The following is an 18,935-nucleotide window of genomic DNA, read 5'->3' as shown; positions in this document are numbered from 1 at the left end:
TTGATTTAATTACTTATATTGGTGGTAGTACATTTAATTAAATTGCAATGTACATTTTTATCCTTAACCATCTTTTAAAATGTCTTCAAGAAGATTATATTTCTAAGTAGTGTTGAGATGAAAAGTTATTCCTTATTGAAAAGACAGCTAGTCATTTACCATACAGCATAATTAAAGGCAGTAGAAATTACCAAATTTCTCAGAAAGTATCACCAAGTTTCAAAGTTAAAAGACGTAGGTGTAACTGGTTTATACATCCTGATGAACCCTTAGTCAGGTGCCAAACATCTGTCAAAAACTTTCCTCTCATTTTTAAGATAGGCTGTTTAAATTTTAGCATTGTATAATATAATGAAGGGAACACATGAAATAGCTAATTGAACTAAATAGGAAAAGAAAACAATCTCCTGGTATTCTCCAATATGTCTCTCTATATCCTAGTTAACTCTTAAATCACTAAAGGGTCAATAGAACAGTCCAGATTATAAAAAGCAGCATATCACAGGGATGTTATAAATAGTTGCTTATGGCTAAAATATATTAAAATAAATCATTAGACTTCATATATTACAAACATCTATTCTCAAATTTTGATCACTATAATATAAATAAAAGTGATAAGCAATTGGATAAATATATGTGGATTTCTATTTCTAATGGACCATATATACTAAAAAATACTACATCCACATGTGCATAAAACGAAAAATGAAAATCCTTCAAATACACAGTGAGATCACAAGATAGATGAGAAAAGAAATTGACAGGGATCAAGAACAGAACTGTAAGTAAAATTATGCTATTCTTCAGATTCTACACCAGTAGTTTCCAATATTATTCAGTATAAAATAAATCTACTTAATAGTGGCCTATAAAATCCTTCATGAGCTTCCCTTTCCTGAAACGCCTGAAACCCCCACCCACACTTCCATTTTTCTGATTTTATCACCAATCAATTTCCTCTTTGCTCTTTAAATAGCCCTCATATCACGAATTTGTACTTGTGGTCATTCACCTTGACATCCACCTGAGAACTCCCTTACTTTACTTTCATTGGTCATTAATCAAAAGTCATTTTATGATATCGGCCTTTCCTAACCACTGTTTGTAAAATATCATTACTCTTTATCTTCTTCGCTTTGCTTTATTTTTCTTTGTGGTACTTGTTATCACTTTTCATATTTAGTTTTTTATTTGTTGGTATTCCAACAATAAGAACTAAGTGGTATATCAACAAGATGTGACCAAAGTGGAGTAGGGACTCTGCTTTGTTTAGTGCCAGTCACCTGGCAAGTTCTTAATACATGTTTATTAAACAAAGAAATAAATAAAATTAGAGTGGTAAACATGAAATGGCCTTAAGGTTGCTCATGCTTTCTGCAATACAGAACCAATACAAGTCTCGGGCTTTAATGGCCACATGGTAAATGAGAGACAAAGCTTTGGATCTGTGCTAGATGGAAGTTGCAACTGGAATCCTTCCATAAATCCTGCACCTACGAAAGTTTACTCCTCAGTGTAAAGGTGGGGTGAGAAATTCCACCAGCTTGTGATGGGCATCAACAAAGTAACTGATTAGGTCTTGACTCAGGATATGGACTGAAAAAAGGAGAAAAATTCCCTTAAGAATCTGTAACTAAGCACTGTCCTCCAATTGTTTGGTCATTTTAATTTTTACTACCTGTGTGATTAAGAAAACCTAAAGGCAAGGTATCTCAGGTTAGTAGTGGCCTGGGTTATACAAACATAAATTCTCTCTTCAGGAAGGCATGTGAAATCTAAGTCAATTGTGATTCCACAGATTTAAGTTCAACCAAATGTGATCTCGCATGAGGGAAGAGTTAGAAAAATCAAATAACATAATTAGGTACCAAGGACTTCATTGATCTTTTAAGACATGGATTATAAAATAACAATGGTCACATTGTTTATAGAAATTTTAAAAATGTATCTCAAAACCTGGTGAAAAAACAAGATCTAGCTCTCTATCTATATCTATATCTATATCTATATCTATATCTATCTATCTATCTATCTATCTATCTATCTATCTATTGATAGATATGAACAGATTTGAATAAATATCACAAATAAATTCTAGAAATAAAAAGTATAATAATCAAAATTATAAACTGAATGGATGATTTAAAAAGCAAATTAAACATGAGAGAGAATTTAGGAAACATGGGAGATAAAAGTGAGAAGATCTAAAATGCATTAAATTGGTGTTCCAAGAAGAGAACATTGAGAGATTGACTAAAGAGAGAAACTACTCAAATTGCTAAAGGCTAAGAATTTCCAGAATTGGTGATCCAGGGATAATGAAATTTTTTGAAATAAGATCAATGTAAGAAAATCCATACGTAAAAATACGTATCATAGTGAAACCATAGAAAATCTAAGAAAAACAACTTTAAAACAGCCATAGAAAAACGTTACAACACTATACTGGCTTGAATAGTGCCTACCCCCTTCCCCTAAACACTTGATGTCCTTCCTGGAACCTCAGAATGTCACTTTATTTGGAAATACGATCTTTGCGGTTATAATTCATTAAGATGATGTCATACTGAAATATGGCAGGCCTTAAATTCAATTTTACTGGAGTCCTTATAAATGAGGAGAAGAGACAGAGACAGAAATACACAAAGAGCATATGGCCCTGTGAAGAGGGAGGCAAAAATCAGAGTGATGCATCTACAAGTCAAGGGAACACCAAAGATTACTGGCAACCACCAGAAACTAGGAGAGAGGCAAGGAATAGATCCTTTCCTAGAGTCTTCAGGGGGAGCATAGCTCTGCCAACACCTTGATCTTGGGATTCCAGCCTCCAGAACTGTGAGAGAACATATTTCTGTTATTTTAAGCCACCCAGTTTGCGCTGATTTGTTATGACAGCCCTAGAAAACTAATATAACCACCAAAAAGGAACTCCGATGAGATTGCCATCCTAACAGAAACTGGGGAAGCCAGATGACCCTATCATCCTTTATGTGTTAAATTATAATAGCTATTGACTTAGAATTGTGTACCTGGCTTCCTCACTTATGGATGAAACAAAAATAATACATTTGTAGATTAGCAGGCAGAATTTAACATAAGCAGACTCCTACTGATTAAACTTCTAAAAATATACTTCAGGAAGACGGTAAATTATAAAGATTTCTGAGATACAAAAGAGAATAATAAACAAATAAACAGGTAAACATGTAGGAAATCTAAGCAAACATTGACTATATAGAACAACAAAAGTAACACTACCTAACTTGGGAGTAAAAAATAATAAAAAGCAAAACATTGAAGGAGGTGATCAGAGTTTAAATTATTCAGTATTATTCACGAGTTGGACAGAAATACTGATTAAGTCAAACTTACTGATTTTAAAATGCATATTGCATTTTAATGTTAATTATTAAAAGAATACAAATAGAATTATAAGGGATAAAATAGTAGAGAGAAGTAATTGAATATAAAGGATAAAAACAGGTATGAAATAAAGATAACCAGAGAAAAAGCAGGACCAATATGAAGTTGAAAATAATACTGTAGAAATACTTCTAAATACATTGGTAATCACAGCAAATATAACTGTATCAAATATACTAGTTAGAGGACAGGTCATCATATTGAATTTAAAAATATACCTATCATATGTTACTTCAAGTAGCATACCTACAGCACAAAGACACATTATGGTTGAAAATAAAAGGATGTAAAATGTATGTCAAACAAATAATCAAACACATACTCGTAGATTTGTTAATATCAAAATATAGGCTTGAATACAAAAAAAAAAAGTCAGTAAAAGAGATGATGATAATAATCATGATAATGATCAGTATCATAATGATAAAGACACAATGAACAAATAAGATACAGTAAGCAATTCTAAATTTGTTCACATCAAATAATATATCCTTAAAATATACAAAGCAAAAATCAAGAATTACATGCAGAATTATGTGTAAATAATAACAGACTTTTGAATCACTCTTGTCTCTAAAATTAATCGATCAAGTAAGGAAAACATATAAACATATGAAAATTTAAACAACACAATTAATAAGCTTGAATAGCCATAGATAGAACATTGCCCAGAAATTGGAGAATATGTATTCTTTTAAAGCACACTCACAACATTTATGAAAAAAACATCTTCTAGGCTGCAAACCAAGTTTCAATGAATGATAAAAATAAATCTTAACCACCATATTCTCTCACCACAATCTAATATATAAATAATAAAAATAATTGGAAAAAAACAAAAATATATTTGGAAAATAAATTATGTAATCCCTGGATCAATGAGCTGAGTTCCCAACTTAATAAGTTAAAAATAGTCAAATTAGATTCTGTTGTTAGTTAGCAATTTCAAAGTGTGAATTTAACAGTGCTAATTAATTGTTATTTCACCCTTGAAATTTGTTATTAAATCCATATGATGGAATATATTTAGGTGTTTAATTTCAGTGAAAAAAAGAATATGCAGAACACAATTCCAGTTTTATTTTTAAAAAATTGAGATGGTGAATTATTGTAGATAGGTCAAATTAAGTAAATATATTTTTTCAGGTAAACCATGAAAATAATACCTTCTGAGAAACAATATTATTTTGAGGATAAGTGACATGATGTATATGTAAGCACCTCATTCTAAAGCTACCTTCAATTATTTTTGGAACAAAACAAGACAAAATAGACACAACTAATTGATCTTATAGATCATAGTACTTTCTGAATTGAGGTACACAATAATAGGTATACAATAATAGGTTAGAATCAGTTGAGGAGACAGACATTGCAAGTATTTTTGAAGTTATGCTGAAGCACACAGTTCCTTGTAATATGAAAAAACAAACAAACAAACAAACAAAAATCTTAGTTGTGGATGGATCTGTAATGACCCACACCAGTTAAAAAATAATGAGCCTAATAGTTTCCTCAAGTCTTGCTATGAACTGAGTACTAACTTGGTCCTTTACATACATTATCATGTTTAATTCTCACCACATCACTGTAAGATAGATATCTCTGTATTGTACTTTAAAAAAATGGAGGTCTAAAAGGTTAAGAAACTTGATCTTGGACACTTCCCCTAAATCTAGCCCATTGTCTATATATTATTTTAGTTGTCCACGAATTAACATTTTTTAAAGAGAAGTGATTATTTTGTAGCCTGTCTCCCAATTTAGTTTTGTCTAATGTTTTCCCTTCTTTTGATCTACGTCACACATTTTTTGGCAAGACTATAACAGAAATAATGTGCCTTTCTCAGTACATCATATCAGGAGTTGTATGATAGCGATATGTTTTACTAATGATGATGTTAATTTGTTAATTTAGTTAGGGAAATATCTGCCAAGTTTTCCCATTGTACAGTTACTAATTAATAAGTATCTTCTGGTGGGCAGATAGTTTGAAACTACACAAATATCTTTTTTTTACCATAATTTTGACCAATAATTTTAGTGTCTATTACTGACTCTAACAGTAACAACTACTACTGTGGTTTGACAAAATTTAGTTACCTTTTTTTTTTAATTCCACCATTCCTTTTACATTTATTAAGTGGAATTTTATTATAAGAAAGAGATGTTCCTTTAGTCCTATTTGTTTATTCAATTACATATTTACATCAGTACAGAGACTCATATTTATTTGATGTTATAGGCTATAATTCATTATTATTATTTATTTTGTCACTCAGATTGCCCAAGATTTGGTCCTTGGCAGCTCTTTCAAGTTGGTTTCTATGATCTTTCATAAAATTTCAACTGCCAATTTTAAAGCATTTCTTTACTTTCTGGTGGTAGGAGAGATTTCAAGCTTCTCTTGTACTTTCTCTGCACCACCTCTGAATCAATCATTTCTCCAATGAGCCCTGGTTCCTTTAATTGGAGAACAGTGTTGAGAAACCAAAATCTGGGTGCTACATGTACTTGTTTCTATAGCCCAACATAATTTAAAAAATAAAAATAAAATGGTATCCTGTTTTTCTATCTTCAGGGCCAACTGTAACAGAAGAAATTGGAATGCCAGCTGTCCATATGCACACAGCAGAATTCATCCAATTGTAACTTTTGGTTGTATCCAGGGATCATATATGTGTCTGGGCTCCAGGCTGGCCATGGAGACGTAGAAACACTGGGTATTCTACTCTGTCACTTGACTTGTTTAAACACATAAGGAAATCTAGGACTTGCTCAGAAATCATTTCTATGGAACCAGACTAATACCTTCTATGCTTGCAAAAAAATGTACCTCACTCCTAAACTATAACAAGTGGTACACACTTTGGCAAAGACTCATCCTATCACTGTGTGTAGTTCCCAATTCAGCCCTGAGTCAGAAGACAGAATGCCAGTTTAGACTCATTAACCTTCCTGACATGCTTCCCTCAACACAGCATAAATAAATTTGACTCTGAGTTGGAGTTTCCTGTGCCAGATTCTGGGCACCAGTTCACTGACTGTAGGCACCAGGCTCTACTCTCCCAATAGCTGCACGCAGGAAAATGGCAGCAGATTTGAAATTTAAATGACCTCAGGCAACGTGTTGACCTAAATTTTCTGTGAGTGATTTAAGAGGCATTCAATGGCTCTAGGCAGAAACAAAGAGACAGCTGAACAATTCTCCCATGAATAATCTCAAGCAACTTCAGGGCCAGCTTTTGTCTTCAGGTCTCTGCAAATCACTCAGTAATGTTTTCATCTTGGGGAAATCAACAGGACCTCTGCACTGTGAACAAAATATTGAGCTCAAAATAGTTGGTGCTTAGGAAAAGACAGATGATGCCAGAGCCTGCAGTCTTTGAAAGATTTAGTACACAGAAAATAGTACTTTGGAGATATACAGAAAAGACAAGTAAAGCTTAATACATTTGAGGAGCACAGAAATATAAATATCACACGGACAGGAAGCCTAGATGAATTAGATCAATACTCAGAGGGACAGCTAGGATGCTTAGTAAGAGTGCTTATAGTCCTGGAGTCCTTAAAAATAAAAGAAAATTTGAGCTCCAAAAACATGGCTTGTAATGCTGAAATGCTTCTCTTTTCTTTTCCTCAGTGAAGAATTTTGCCACTATCTATATTAGCCATATAATCTTGAGAAATCATGTTTTACACTATTACAACATCCAACTTAAAAATTCCAAGTTGGCAGGAATAAAGCATCCTCAATTCTAAATAACAGAATAAAGGCTACACATATCGTTTTAAAATACTTTCTTCTTGTAAAATACTAATCTACTCCGGGGTCATTTTTAAAAAGGAACCATACACTGCATAATATATTTGAAAAGTAGGCTGCCCATGTGAGTCTACTGTTTCCTGCTTGTCTCCAGCTCCTGGAATCCTTGCCACCAACTCTCCCTGCATGTCTCAGGCTGATTTTGACAAAGCTGTTGAGGAAGTTAAGCACCTCAAGATCAAGCCCTCAGACGATGAGATGCTGTTCATCTACAGCTGCTACAAACAAGTGACTGTGGGTGACATAAATACGGAATGGCCTGGGATACTGGACTTCAAAGGCAAGGCCAAGTGGGATGCCTGGAATGAGCCGAAAGGGACTTCCAGCTAAGATGCCATGAAAGCTTATGTCAACAAACTAGAAAAACTAAAGAAAAAATGCGGAATATGGGGACTAGATTAGGCCGCCAGCCACGAATTTCATCTAAATTGATGTCATGCCTGGTTTTTCTAAAACTGTGAATGAAATACAACAATGAAAATAACCAGTTAACCCTCTTCCTCAACACTGTCCAGGATACAGCTCTAACAGATTAGGGACTGAAATGGTTACTGACCTTGCTGAGTAGTTTTTGTCTGTAGCTCAATTAAAAGTGCATTTGTTAGTTAAAAAAAAATAAATATTTTCATAGACGTTCACAAGGAATGTTTGGCTTATTTTCTGCAGCAAAAGAATAGGCTTTCTTTCAATTTTGAAAAATAAAATGCATAAATAGGTATATTATAAATATTATTGATATACAGCTCTTACAGCATATTAGTATATAATTATCCTTTACTGTATTTAGTTATTAGATATTATTTTTGCTGATAATAGAAATGAATTTTCACCAGAGTTCTAGTGAATTGTATTTAACAATAGCTTCTAAAGAGCCTGCCAAGGGACCATAAACTCTGTCCGTGATGAAATAACTAAGCAACAATTGCATCTGCTATGTGGGTAGATTTATGATATGAAGTATTTTTCCAGAATAGCACTGAAGTATCAGATATTTCACTTTGAGGGTAAGTACCATTTATAGTACATTATTCCACTGCAGTGCTTCTTTGAGGAAGAATAAAAGGTGATCCGTCCATAAAACAGCTATTGAGTAAGTTAGGCATAATGAAATAGAGAAAAGGCCACTCATTTATATCAAACTTCTGTCACAAGAATTCACTCACTGTAGCCCTTCAAACTACTACAGAATCTTAAAAAGACGTCATTTCCATTTAATTCCCAGTCAGTGTCATCTATTCTTTAGTAAGTTAGCTTATAGTTTTTCATATGTATCAAAAACCATCAAATGGTCACTTAAGAGTGCTGGGCTTGTAGTAGGGGAAGAAGCCAAAGATAGATTTGATTTCTAGTGATACCCACATTTAAGCAGCAGAGATTGTGCCCTGCCAATGATTGTCAGAATAAGCAGGAGATAGGGTTTGAGGGACAGAATACAAGAAATGGATGTCATCACACTTCCTCAATATAGAAGAGAGTCTTGCTATTACACGGTAAATAAAATCTTAACAACTTGGTTTGTCAACTTCTTAATTTCTATTCATTTCTCTGTCTTCTAAAACTGTTGGTTATTTAACCTCACTTAAAGGTTATTTGCTTTCATTTTTTAATATTAAATGTTGTGTTGTTAGAATCACAGTTTCTCAGGACATTGCTCTCTCTGGTATTATCACACACACACACACACACACACACACACACACACACACACACTAACTCATAAGTATCTCTAGCTCTCTCTACCTATATTAATTAACTGATAATTTTTATTTCTCTTCTACCAAAACAGAAATTCCTTGAGGTCAAGGTCAATAGCTCTTATACTTTATTAGTCTCCTTAAACCAGAAGTTAATGTAATGTCTTCTGCAGAGCAGGCATTGACACACTGAACTATTTTATTTTATTTATTTATTTGTTTATTTATCTATGTATTTTTTAAGAAAGGAAGGAAGGGAGAGAGGAAGAAATGGAGAAAGGGAAGAAGAGAAAGAAAAACTGTGAAATGAAACATTCCAAAAATCACAAAATTAATTTGCTAATTTCATTTCTTTTCATATCCTGGGCATAAACGTTTTTAAAATGACTAAAAACATTATTAGGTATGAAAGAAAATCCTGGCTTATAAAAGAGAAAAAAAATAGCACAATATGTGTGTCTTATATAAAATTTCTTCCATGGTTGAATAATAGTTTTTTGATCATATGGTCTTTAAATCAGGATTCATATGATTAGGCAAGAAAATATAATCAGATACAATTAGCAAAATGCCAATTTAGCACAACATAGATCTTCAAAAATTTTAATATTAATCAGTTTTATTGGGCAAGGCAGTGTAAAATGACTTAATTGCCAGATAACCCAATCATTTCATGCTGCAAATCAAGTATTTTGTAATTTCGGTTTTTATCTGTTAAAAATAAACTTGCATTATTGTATAATGCTTATTTATGTTTTTCTGTCACTTAAAATGTTAGTTGCTCCACCCATCTATATCCTCACACAATACAAATTAATTGTGCCCAAATAATGATTCAAGTTGTTATAAATGTGAGTTTCATGATTTTTTTAAGGTAATAATGAAAAGAAGATTTATAATCAGAAGCAGCGACTGACTTGCATAGCAGAACATTTGTGGATAAAGTGGCTGATAAAATCTGGAGCCAATCATGGGCATCTATTCTATTTCCAATCATGGACATCTTTAAAAGTCCACAGATCAGAAAGCAGGTTGATGTATTCTTACAAAATGAAAAAATCCATACTTAGCACTTGCCTTATTAAATGTCACTCACATTGTTGCAAAAGAAGACAATATTTACATTACACTATTTTCTTTATTTTAAAAACCAGAGAATTAATGTTCAGAAAGTTGAAGTACATACAGAGTTAGGATTAAAATCGGTCTACGTGGTTCCAATCCTCATCTAACTTTTTTTAAATTAAAGTTTATCGGGGTGACAATGGTTAGTAAAATTACATAGGTTTCAAGTGTGCAATTCTGTAACATTAATACATCATCTATATATCATTGCATTTTTGAACAAAGACCCAATTGTGAAAACTTTTTGAACCGAGACTCAATTTCAAAGAGGGTATCTCAGTGGTTGACAATGGAATAGGTGAACAACAGTGTAATTATTTCTAAAAGGCTAATCATTTTATTATGTTCTTGAGTACTTCAGTTGGGTAGCAAGACATCAAATGTTAACGCTAGGACAGTAACTTAAGGAAAGAGATTCTTCTGAAAGAACACAGATACTACTTTCCTAAAAAAATTTGTTTTTATTTTGAAAATCTGGCTCTGCAAATTAATTCATGAATTGATGGGCCAAACAACAGAAAGAAAAATGATTAATTTTATTCTCTTAAATAATGGTATTGTTTCAGGTTTTCCTACAATATTGATGACAGACACCTTGTCAAATTGTGTAATTTGTCAAATTGAATGAAATGATTCCTTACTAATCTTGAACTTATTCTGTTTTAATTTCATAATTTACTTCACTTAATGAAAAATAAAGTATAAATTATGTGAACCCAGCAAAATGAACCCACCACGCAGCTTATCACAAAAATATTAATAATAATATTTCTCTGTATTTAAATTCACAGAATTTTTAAGGATGTAAAACTAAAGAAAAACAACCAACTAATGGATTAATTTTAAATTGGACATATTTTCAACTTTTCTTTGAAATGTAGAAGAATTCATAATTAATCGAATAACCCTCTCTACTATTTCTATAGTTTAGACCAGTGCTTTCCCTAGAGAGACAGAGGAGCATATCAAAAAGTAACTTTCTAAACAGATTTAGGGTTGACCTGTAATTGAATGGAAGGAATACATATTTTTTTCTCTGCGATGGCCATCTTCATCATAAGTTAAAGACAGAAGTAAACTATGAGATGAGATGGCTTTATGTGAAATGCATAGAACAGGAAATTGGACTTTGGTGGATTCCTTTAGAGTTTCTGGACACAGCTATGGCATCTGCTCTTTTCCTCAAGCTGGAAACATCTGCACAGTGTTTTATTCTTTCTGCTCCTTCACTTCTCAAATTAAAATCTGGCCATCCCATATCTTGCCAGACCTGGTTCCAGAACCTCTCTCATATTCATCCTCTCTTCAATTTAATTCCCATCGTCACTGCAGTTTTTCTGATTGTTTCCATCACTGCTTACCTCTCCTGTTGCAATAAGTTCTACCTGTTAAAATTCATCATTTGAAAGCTAAACCTAATTCTGCTACTCAGAAACATTTGACAGTTGCTTATGTTCCATAGATTAAAAACCAAACTTCCTGCTAGAGTCTACAAAGTCTTTCAGAAGCCAGACTCAACTCAATTGTTCTGGTGTTGCTCCCAACCCTCCACCCAACAACTCCATACTTACTGCCCCCATACATTACTCACTAACCCCAAAGAACCCTGTGTCTGTATCTTTGAACTTGCTATTCCTTTATCTGGAATTTTCTTTCCCCATTTTCAGCCTTCTACCTTTTTAGAATCAATTAAAATATTTACATGTCTAAACTTTACCTTAAGACTGTATGGTCATCTTTATTTGCTTCTCTTGTGTTTTGCTCATTCATCTATTGCACTTTTTATAATTCGGTCATATAATATAATAGTTGTACACAAGTAAAGGGAGGTGAGAAACAGTCCCTTCTATTTATGTGTCCTCAAGGTCTAGCATAGTAACTGGCACATGGCATATTTTTCACGTATGTTTAATGATGAGTGCCTGAAACCATAATAAAATTGAGTCTTGTACCATATTTTTCTGTCACATGATTTTCTGTGCATATGTTCATTGTTTACAAAGGACAAAAGGAATATAGTATGAAATATTATAGTTTGAAAGGTTATCATTTATTTCTATTTTTCCCCTCGAGAAAAAGATATCTAGAGACATAGAAGACTATTTCTTTATAATTCATAATGACCAGTTCCTATATTTTTAGCTACAAAAATAAGCACTTGATTAGATCAACCAGTATTTAAAAGTCAACTTCAACTTTTAAAAATCAAGTAAAATAGGGATCTCAGCGAAATCATTGCTAACTGAATTGAAATAAGCAAACATGTTGAAAGCAATGGTTTTTGGATCAACTATAAGTAGGAGAAATTATTGTTGCATTACCATCTACTCATTTATCTTGCCATCCATCTTTGTGGTTTTTACTGTGTACCAATTATGTTCTAGTCACTGACCTACTTATGGAAATACAAAGTTGCATACATTGTCCTATATATCTGGGGTTTTCTTACACGTGGGAGTACTCAGTTTGCTAAATCAACCAAGCAATTTTTGGAAAATCCATTCTAACAACAACACCTTTGCTCACAGAATGATATCGGCTCATTTGAATCTTAATATGTCATTGATATTCCAATCAAATTAAAAACATTTCTATTTCCTTGAATCCAAATAAAAGTAGAGGACGACATCAATAGCAAAAGTGAGTAAATGACATTTGCAACAGTAATGAGAGATGTTCTTATTAAATAAATACTTTGCAATCATAGAAGTCTTGAAGCATTGCAATGACTGCATGCCTCTCTTTCTAGCCACTGTCAGCCATAACATGCATCACTAAGTGGGCCACAGGCCTAAAGGTGTTCAATTAAGCAGCTAAAGAAGTATCATTTTTCATTTCTAGCTATGAATCTACAAGATAACATTTTCAATAAGAAAGCTTCAGAATTGTTCCAAATGTATTCTTCAGTTACTGTGTGATCAGTTATCATAATTCAAACTAGGGTATCAACAATAGAATAAAGGTGAGGGGAAAACAGTCACCATAAACAGTTCATAATTCAGCTGAAAAATACCTGTTACTACTGCTTGGATGATATTCTTTTTTTTTTTTAAATACATAATGATAACCTTCATGTCTGTCTGTGATGTCTTTCCTTTTCACTGGCTCAAAGTAATCTACATCCTCTTGATGGCCCATCCTTAATCCTTACACATTCAAATTAATTTTTACCCTGCTCCTGAAACTGCTCAGTTTACCAATGGGCTATAAAAAATGATGGTGAGGAGGATGAGGATGAGGATGATGATGAGGATGATGAATGATGGTAATGGTGATGGTGATAATGACGACGATGATAGTTGTTATTAAACAGTTATGATTCTGACAGTCATGTTTCTCAATTCTAACCCTCTTCTTCAACTCTGCTATGTTTTTGTTACTGGTGTCCTCTTCATCCTAGGAATTTTCTCCGCTACTCATTTGTATTTTATTTTTTTTAACATTGCCTCTTTGGGGCCTTATTTGATAATTTCTACGTCTCTTCTTTTTACAACTGTTTTCAAAGACACTATTCTTAGATCTCAGAGCAGCACATCTCAAACTTTAATGTGCACATAAACCATCTGGGGACTTTATTGAAAATGCATATTCTGATTCAGTAGGTCTGGAATGAAGTCTGAGATGTCTCATTCCAAGAAGCTCTCAGGTGATGATATGCTGACCCACAGATCACACATTGAGCAGCAAGGCTCGAGTCATGTGCCCTTTAATATAGATGCTACTACATATTTGAAGCTATTGAACACTTAAAATGTGCCTAGTCCTAACTGATACCTTTTCTCTACATAAAATACGCACTAGAATTCCAAGATCATAGTATGAAAAAAAGAATGTAAAATATCTCATATTTTTTATATTGATTACATGTTGAAATGATATTTCAGATCTGTTGGATTAAATAAAATACAAAAATTTCACGTTTATTTTTACCTTTTTTAATGTGTATAAAAATATTAAAATTATATATGTGGCTCACATTATATTTCTGTTGATGAATGCTGCTTTAATCAAAGGCAGTATTCCAAAAACTAATGAAGTTCAGGATTAATTGTCTCTCACTTAACTGGCTCCTGCCAAGGCCTCTGATGGGCTCTAGTAAGTTTGTGTTTGTATTTTTGCATTCTTTTCCTTAAACAAGACACTCAAAATTGCATAGGCTTCTAGCCTTATAAACTTGAATCTGTTTTGTTGATTGCACATGAGATAATTTACTGCTAGGGCTTCAACTCATACATACTCTGCAGAGAGACAGCTAAACCCAGACTCCTCATTTTCCCTGCCCTTCAGCCTCATATTTACAACTACCCAAGTAAGCCTATTTTAGTCATCACATCATCATAATTCTTTATCCTACTTGAAAACAGTTATTATTATTTGTGGTAGATAATTAAGCTCCTTGGGTATTTGCTCATGCTGTTCTCCCAGACAGATGGTTCAGCGACTCCAGGCCTACAGAAATCCTACTTATCCTCTGAAAGCTATCTCAAGATTCATCTCTAAAATGCACCAGACTATTCCAAATCTCAATGATCATTCCTATAGTACACCTGTGTGAATTGTTACCTTTTTCTGTTATTTTTTTAAAGGTATATTGTCATTTTAGGGTTTATTTATGCTTATTCTCCACTCCATCCACCCCCAGGCTTCAGACCCAACTGTGTTTTAGGACTTCTAAGAATGTTTAAATTATACAAGCACACTTATAAGACAAGCACCTTTACCTCATCTTTTGCTGAGAATTTAAATTAGCAGAAAATAACATAAAAGAGCCAAATCAAATGCCAAGTGGACAGGCAGCATATACTAGATGTGGAAATTTTCCTGGTGGTCTCATTCTGAAAAACCCATTGCCGGCTATTGCTTTACACATTTGTCTAAGAGATCATGAAAGATGGTAGAGGATACCTGCTTCTGGCATTTAACTCATAGTTCCCTAAGGCTGGAGTTTCTGCTCTGCCCAGTTACAGCTGAACCATCATCTATTCTCCATGCGCCAACAGCCACTTTCTGCCAACACTGGCTCTGTCTCCCTGTTTCCTCAGGCTGTGCTGTGTTCCTTTCCCATATTTTGGGAAGCCACAGACCATGCAGCAGTTATTGCTCACATAGCCTGCTCATCACCAATAGCACAGTGAGAAACAAACACAGGTCTCTCCCACCGGAACATGAGTTCTGAGACTGTTTTTTTCTCCATGATATTCTCAGCATCATCTTGAATGAACATTGGAAGAGGAGCCATAATATTTGAGTTGGTAGCCTGTACCTTTTCTTCTCTTCACTTTTTCTGTATCAGAAAACCACTTTTTGTGTCATTGCATCTTCCCAGGGTCCTATTAAACATTTATTCTGTCACACCCCACCGCCCATTGTATTTAATTGACTTCCTAAGCCTTAATTTTTGAAGTAGTTTTTTTGTTTTTCATTATATTAGTTTTCTCTCCCTCAACAGATAGTAGGCTTAAAATAGGTAGGGTCATAGTTTACATATTTCAAACCTGAAGCAGTATATTATAGTTAAGACCTTTAATTTTAGACGACTTGGATTCAAATTCTGACTGCCACCTGCACACTACTTAACCTAGGATGAATGCTTAGTCACTTTCAAACCATCAATTTTCCCATCTGTAAACTCGTTATAAAAATAAAACCACTTCACAGGATTTTTGTGAGGATTAAATAAATAGTACATAGAAAGTGCCCAGCATAATGCCTGATAATGTAATAAATATTTGATAAATATTAGTTTCAATTACATATAGTAATAATGAAAGCACCTCTAGGAGGACATGAATATAATAGGAGTTCAGAAAATTATTGATAGACCAGTCTGGTTTTTCCATATCAGAATATATCAGTATACTGGTTTCCATCATTAAGTTATTAAGTTCCTATTGTATCCAGATTTTGTGCGAAATATGTGTAACATGATATACTTCTATACAAACTATACATGTATTTGATCACCAACTTTGTCATTCTAAACAGGGATATCCACCAGGAAAATATATATAACTCTAATACATATTTTTAAAATTGATTCTCTAGACTATTATTAACCTTTAAAATCTTTTTTCCTAAAAAAGATAAAATGAGAATAAGCAATTAAAGAATATAATTTTTTAAATGAACACTATACCTAAATTGGTTTACTAGGAATTTACCTTCAGAGTATAGAACATGTGGAGAAGGACAGGCTCTTATTAACTAGATCAGATCATTAGCTACAATAAGAAATATTGTACATTTCAGACTGCCACGCCCCTAGAATAAGAAGCCGTCAACATGGTTTAAAGTTGTTCTTTTGGAGTAAATGAGACTTCAAAAGAGTCTCTGAGGACATTTACATATTTGAAAGACAAGGAGATACCAAGGGAAGGGGGCACTGTAAACATCTTGTCATACTATCACTGTTCTGTTACCTAAGATGAAAGACCACCGCAAAGATAAATAGCACCACACACACACACACACACACTCACACACACACCCCTAAACTATCACTAGACAATAAATGGGAAAGTCTTTGTAGTAAAAAGTACATTACACATTACCATTTTACTATTCAAGTCAAACTCTAAAGTAACAGATAGCCCACATAAAGCAAACACAAAACACCTAAAAGAGAATCACATTAAGATTTTAACTGAGAAATTCAAAAGTTTCTCAGTGTGTGGGTATCAGGGAAGCCATTTGTGCCAACAGTTATCTCTGATAGATTTAGATGCTTAATGTGTAAAGAAGAAAATATGATGAATGGCTTCCCCAGGCACTAATCCATTCAGATATACTTTCGTCCTATTTGCCTAGAGGCCTAAGATGCTTTCTAACTGAGGGGAGACAAATCTTGCTACTAGCAGAGGTGGCACCTGGGAGATATGGCAGTTGATGGAAAAAGTATACATTTCCAGTTGTTCCTCAAAAGAAATTATTCTAATCTTTTTGAAGTTATGCAATCCATCCCTGAATTTAGAGAAGGAAAGGACACAAAGCATCCTTCATTTCACTTACAGAAACATGGATGGTCAATAGTAATCATGAAATGTCAGGATGCAGAATGGTGAGAATATATGGGAACCCTCAGGATCAGGGAGAATTTCTGAGTCTATCTCGTCAACCTGCTCTGATTAGTTGCCTCTCTTAGTTTAGCTCAAGCTAATTTTAGAAGCTGGGGGAAAGGAGTGAAATAGTGGGGGAAGATATGGTAAGAGACATCAGTAAGATATAGTATATGGTGCTGGACTAAAATCCTGGCTCCATCATTATTAGCGGTGTGACCTAATCATGCTCATTAATTTTAAGTTGGAAGATTTCCCAAGAGAACACCATGAAGTTTCCCAGAAGTGAAAGACCAATATCACACTTAATTGAGACTGCTTTTTTTCTATAAGGAAATATATTCACCTTGTGTACCTAGAAAAAAAGAAAGATTGAGTATTCTGTCTTATTTTTAGTTTAATACCTCCTGAGACTGAGCTCTCACTAATTTCCTTGAAATTCTAATTTATTATTGAGTCCTATTCAGAAAATGAACCAAATATTTAACCTAGTAAATGTTTCAATTTTATTTAATATTTTATATGCAAAAACATCTGTTAAAATTTAGTTTTTGTTTGTATCTTGTTTTACTTTTCCCCCAGCTATTTTTGGGGGATGCATATTAGGCACGTGAGAAGCCCAATAAGGCAGAAGTTGTTTTCCCAGAAAGTCAAAGAAAACATCTTTTACTCTGTCCAGTGGTAGCACTATCACTTTAGTTTACTCATATTACAGCACACTATAAGAATCGAAGCCATTTTTCATTTTGTTGTCTGCTCCAGAATATTAAAGATGTGGGTTAGCATCGGGCTATCTTCAGAATCAGGCTTTGGTGCAATTCTTAGACATTGCAGCTGAGAAATCTGACCTATTTCAGCCAATGATTGCTGGTTCCCCTAACCCCATAAAAAAAGTTCTTCAGCAGAGAAAGGTTAAGAATTTACTGATTTCCAGAAAACTAGGGCAAATTAAATTGATTGAGACCCTAAGGTCTAGTAGTTTACAAGTTTAGTTTACAAGTTTTTTTTTTTTTTTTAAGATAAACTATGTTGATTTTGCTGATTATAATAATATTAATGAATGCAGTAAATGTAACTATTTGGTACCAGTTACCATAAGTACTTTAGACATATTTTCTCATTTTTTATCACAAACTGATGCATATATAGGCATTATTATTATTGTCTTCATAGTACTTTTTATAAAACTTTCCATTCAATTTTCACCCCAAGTAGATATATACACAGGTGTACTCTTTTCCCAATTTTACAGGTGAGAAAACTGAGGAACAGGCCAAAGGTCATAAATATAGTAAGGCATGGTAGAACTGCAATTTAAACCAAGCAGTCTGAATCTAGTTAGTTCTCTCCCCCATTATCTAATACTGCCTCCTGAACAAAATCAGACATAGAACCCCCTTATATAAAAATATTTAAAGCAGACTTCTCAGTTGGAAGCAATATTGGGAAATTCTGAGTTCTGTTCATTTCGTCTCCATGCTGCCTCATTCATCTACAATTCCGTTTTTTAAGTTCTCTTTGATAAACTTTTTAGATTCTTCAAAACACAGTTTGAAAATCACTGATATAGTAATAACTTAAACCTCATTTAATACTAACATTCAAATTACAGTGTAGATCGGGGTCAGAAAACTATACCCCTTATGGCAAATGTTCACCTGTCTATATTTGTAAATAAAGTTTTATTGGAACCCAGGCATGCCCATTCATTTAGTATTGTCTAAGGCTACTTTCTGCAGTGTTGAGTGGGTGTGACACCACCATCTGGCCTGCAGAGCCTAAAACATGCAGTGTCTGGTCATTCATAGAA

The 18,935-nt window shown here is 33.6% G+C and overlaps 1 protein-coding gene and 1 pseudogene across 3 annotated transcripts in view; one reads left to right on the top strand and one right to left on the bottom strand.

Annotated features, from left to right (window-relative positions):
- Positions 1-18,935, bottom strand: part of PRKG1 (protein kinase cGMP-dependent 1) — a 1,140,935-nt gene that overhangs the window by 493,852 nt on the left and 628,148 nt on the right. The gene's annotated exons all lie outside the window — the stretch shown is intronic.
- LOC109450741 (acyl-CoA-binding protein pseudogene) lies at positions 7,378-7,653 on the top strand (annotated as a pseudogene).

The sequence above is a fragment of the Rhinolophus sinicus genome, chromosome 15, assembly GCF_057876585.1.
Source record: "Rhinolophus sinicus isolate RSI-liver-muscle chromosome 15, RSI-T2T, whole genome shotgun sequence".
In the NCBI taxonomy this organism is placed as follows: Eukaryota; Metazoa; Chordata; class Mammalia; order Chiroptera; family Rhinolophidae; genus Rhinolophus; species Rhinolophus sinicus.
Note: the sequence above shows the minus strand (reverse complement) of the source record. Positions and strands in the feature narration are given on the sequence as shown.